Genomic DNA, 4,590 nt, shown 5'->3' with positions numbered 1-4,590 from the left:
GGAGGATGGTTGTACATAAATAAATATGAATAAAAATATATTGTCCATCCATTATCTATACCCACTTCTTCTTTTCAGGGTCACGGGGGTCACTGGTGCCCATGTCCAGCGGTCACTGTGCGAGGGGCGGGGTACACCCTGGACAGGTCGCAAGTCCATCACAGGGCCACACATGAGACAATCATTATCTCTCTCACTCACACCTAGGGACAATTTAGAGTTATCAATTAACCTAACAGTCATATTTTTGGTCTGTGGGAGGAAGTTGGAGTATCCGGAGAGAATCCACACATGCACCGAGAGAACATACAAACTCTACCCATAAAGGTCCCTGGGCTGGGATTTGAACTGGCAACCTTCTCACTGAGAGACATCAGCTCTACAAACTGAGCCACCATTCATTCATTACATAAGGAATCTGATTAAAAAGAAGACGAAGCAGTAAATCTTTGTTAAACATACTTTTTCACAGTTTATTGTTCTCTGATTATACTTTTTATGAAACTTGCTAATTTATTTTCTGAGTCTCACACGTGTCAGTCTATATAGATGCAACACGCTGAGCAGTAACTAAAGTTGAAAATGGCTGCCTATAACACTCAGAAGGGGGCCGAGCATGGCTGCAGGCACAACAACTCCACTCGTCTTTTTAGTGTCTAACTATAAAACTGATATAATTGACTCCACCAGCAGCAGACAGAGACAAGAGAACATTATTTTTTTTATTTTTACCACTTGTTTATGGTTTTAAAAAAAGAAATTTAGAGGGCATTTGTTGAGAATAACTGCTTTGAAACAGAATGATAGGCAGCTGTAGAAAACCAGTAAATAACTGTGCACCTCTGATTGTTCAAGAGAAAACTAAGAGATGAGATTTGAAGGTTGCAGGGTGCAAAAGAAGAATAAGTGGAAAAGATGCAAATGTCCCGAGTCAATAAGCGGGGGGGGGGGGGGGGCCATCTCAAGTGACATATGGTGCAGTGTGGAGAAGAAGCTCCTTCAGAACAGGCCTTATCTGTGAAGAGACTGCTCCTTAGCCTGATTGAATGGCTAATCTCCTGTTCTGACAGCATGACAAGGCTGAAAGTACATAAAGACATAGAGCCCAAGGAGATGGAGGAAGCTGGCCGATCTGGGAACACTGCAGGGCATTTAGCTTCAAGATTAAGGGAAAGAGTCAGCAAGGCCCACGGAGGGCACAGACAAAAGTAGGACAATATTTAAAGTGAAGAAACCATAGATTTATGCAATTAATATTCCCAAATAATGGCATGTAAAAAAGTGATTTCTGTTTAAACACAAATAGAAATTTGACCCAACAATGTGACAAGGTCTCAGACAGAGCTAATTTATTTCCCATGTTATCATATGGATAAGTGAATATAAATCCTCCGCGTCTTGTCAAGCAAATTTCCCCAAGGAGAGTCACCTGCAGCATGCATGAACTCTGCCTTACCTACCTATGCCCACCACTGATTTCCTCATTCAGACCTCCACAAGTAATTAGAGTTCATTATGAGCATTACTGATGCAATTATTTAGCTAATGAGATCTAATTAAAAGCCCGAAGTCAACCTCCTCCATATTTTTTTTGCCACTGTGAAATGAAGCTCTAACCTGTTGAGATCAGGACCTTGAAACCACTAGAGGAGAAACAACAAAAAACATAATTAGGAAAAAAATGTGTCTTGCAGCTTTATTTTTTTTGTCTTTCTAATACTCCCTTTGCTTTGATGGAGCTTTGATAATGAAAGCATTTTTTTCTGATACAATTATAAGTCAACTATTGTCTCAATTTTTTAACTGTCCTTTGGCAGATTAATACCTTTAAGAAATTGAGAATTGGAAACATAAAACAAAGGCAAACTAACAAGAAGCAAAATGGGAAACACCTGGAGGAGAGACACAAGAAAAAGGTAAGATAGGGTGAGGCCAAAACCAAAGCCAAAAAATACATAAAATAAAATAAAATAAAATTAATGGGGGACAAATTACATAGAAAACACAGGAAATCACAGCATCAGAAAAACAAAGGGACAAAAACCAAGAGAGAAAATAACACTCACAGAACAGAAAACACATACAATGAATTAATTACGAATAAATCATACCATTCAACAGCACAAGTTATCACATATTATGATTCTCTGATGTATTCTGGATGGCTTCTTAGATTCGCTTTTGTGATTTGCTATATTGCATTCTTGGTTCAATCTAAATTTTGTATTGAAGTACCTCTCTTCGTAAAACGATTTTCCTCCACCAACTGATTTATTTTGACTTACAATGGCTCAGTTGTTAGAAATGTTGGTAAAAAAAATTTAAATATTAAATGCAGCAGATCTCCTTCCTGTGTGTGCTCTTACAGCATTGTTCTCAAACTCCACTTGAAATAAAAGCAAAGACTGATGTAGATTTACAGCAAGGGAAACCATGGGGATCAAACAAGGTGGTGATTTCAACAATGTATACACAAACTGGTAGTGTGATAAGGGAGCTTTAAAGTGAAATTTGCTAGTCGCATGTCACTGAAATGGTTTCATCTGTAATAAAACCAACTTCTTTAAACTATGAAACTCAAGCATGAAAACTGAGTGACATACAATTCAAAATGACTCTGACAGTGAACTTACATCATTTTCCTCCAAGATCCCAGTGCGTAAGAGCCTTTTCATCTGAGGCTTTAGCTGCTCCCTATTGAGAGATAAGGAGCCTCGTGGTGAAGCGTGTTTATCACCTTTGATTTGAGCTTATTTACATTCAGTCACATTGCAACAAAGCAAACCATGCGAGTCACATTGACTTTTCGCACAACCCTTAGAGCCCTTTGAAATGACAAGATGCAAGTAAAAAAATATATTTCTAAAAAAGCAACATTAAAAGATCATAAAAGATGGCTTAAAATGGTGTTTACAGAAAATACATTTTAGATTTTTTAGCCTTGATGTTGACTTATTGTCAGTAAGTTTCACACAAATTCTCAAATTCAGAAAATAGCTCAGTGGGGGCTATCAGTTGCATCTTTATTTCTTTATTAGCTCCCTCTACATCCTCTGTCTTTGCATCATATACATCAAAAAGAATAGCAGAAATCATATGCTAGGATTAATATCCCCATCAAGTTCAGCAGATGTGAGCAAATAGCCATTTTTTCTCCTTTGTATTAAAGCGTCTTGTTCTTGTTTCACAATTGAAATCTGGTTGTATGTCACAAACATGTCAGCACCAAAAGTGACACAAAGAAAGAAAAAAATGTTTTCCCACAGTGAGCTTTAAACTTTTACAGATGAAGTACAGAGATCCAAATAAATCATTTAGTTTACTTAATATATGTGGCAGGATGAATTGCACCTGCTGGCAGGGTAATTGTGTTGTTGTGGCAGCCAATGACACTAGAGGGTGCTCCCTATAAAAAGCACAGGTAAACTGCAGGTTTAGATTAGATTGGTTGGCTGAAGACACGTCACCGTGTGGTCCAGTGTTGTGCCTGCTGGGTGCCAAGTGCAGGTGAGGTTGGCTGTCATGCACACTTGTAATTGTTTCAGCACAGTTACTTATAAACTTCTGCACCAGCAGATAACTGTCGGCATGTTTGCCCTCACCACTGATTGTGRGTGTAGTGGCTGCTGTGGCCAGAGTTTGTGCCCTTACGTGATCTCCCCACAAGTGAGAGAGGAGATTGGCATGATCGGTATGTGGACACTATGCACTGACTCTTATTGTTTGTAAATTGTTTTTAACCTGTTAATGTAATGTTTTATCAGGAATTGTGGGTGGCAGCTTTTAACTTGACCCCATCAGCCCCGCTGCTGCTTTGCCTCATTTTGATTCTCCTGTGTTCCTACCAAATGTTTGACTGAGGCGTGGCGCTCGAAGACACGCCCACGCCATGGAGGAGGGGAAGCAGAGGTTTACTATCAACAGTCTGGTGGAATCAATTGTTTCTCTGCTGATATTTTTAAACCACAACTTTCCAATTTTATCTGTAAATTAATTGTCTTTTTGGTATTTGTTTATTTTTTTGTTTCTAATTTTGTTTTTATTCTTTTAGCTCAGTGCTGAGGACCAGTGACGGTGGTGTGGTTGACCTGGATGGCGGTGTCCCTTTTGTGTGTGCATGCTTGCGGTGATCAACACAGGTGGAGGGAAACCCAAGGAGTGAGTGTGGTTTCACGTGTGTTTGTAGTAGTTTGTCTTTGGGAGCCGCTCGTCCAGAATAGGTCTGGCACCTACCGGTAAGCCTCAGTAGCTGAGCATTAGTAGTTTGTGTTCTTTAGTTTTCATTTTTTGAAGTTTGTTTTTTAATCATTCTTTCACATTTTGTGTTTTAATAAAACAACTTTCTGTACTTGAAAACTGTCTCCTGCTTTTTGCAAAACCGTACGTGTGTCTTGACTTTTGATTTTCTGGGTGAAAGTTATTGGTTGTTGGTGACAACCAAACTTTAATGTTATAGCCCCAGAAGATCACCACTTGCCACACTATATTTTTAAATGATCCATGGACTACATGTGCTGCCTGCTTTCCTTCCTACACAGAGGATTCGACCACAGTTCCCTCACCTTTAAAACAGCTGCCAACTGGTTATTC

At 39.2% G+C, this 4,590-nt stretch overlaps 1 long non-coding RNA gene across 2 annotated transcripts; it reads left to right on the top strand.

The window, feature by feature from the left end:
- Positions 1 to 3,356: 3,356 nt before the first annotated feature.
- LOC106533034 (uncharacterized) lies at positions 3,357 to 4,250 on the top strand. 2 transcript variants are annotated; one of them, XR_001312183.1, is made up of 3 exons: positions 3,357 to 3,507; positions 3,577 to 3,691; positions 3,765 to 4,250. It is a non-coding gene; the product is annotated as an uncharacterized LOC106533034 (long non-coding RNA). The 2 variants fall into 2 exon arrangements; XR_001312182.1 differs by having other exon boundaries at positions 3,358 to 3,691.
- Positions 4,251 to 4,590: the final 340 nt, after the last annotated feature.

This window comes from Austrofundulus limnaeus, unplaced genomic scaffold, assembly GCF_001266775.1.
Source record: "Austrofundulus limnaeus strain Quisiro unplaced genomic scaffold, Austrofundulus_limnaeus-1.0 Scaffold873, whole genome shotgun sequence".
Classification (NCBI taxonomy): Eukaryota; Metazoa; Chordata; class Actinopteri; order Cyprinodontiformes; family Rivulidae; genus Austrofundulus; species Austrofundulus limnaeus.
The sequence above is the reverse complement of the archived record's forward strand: the minus strand, read 5'-3'. Positions and strand labels throughout refer to the sequence as shown.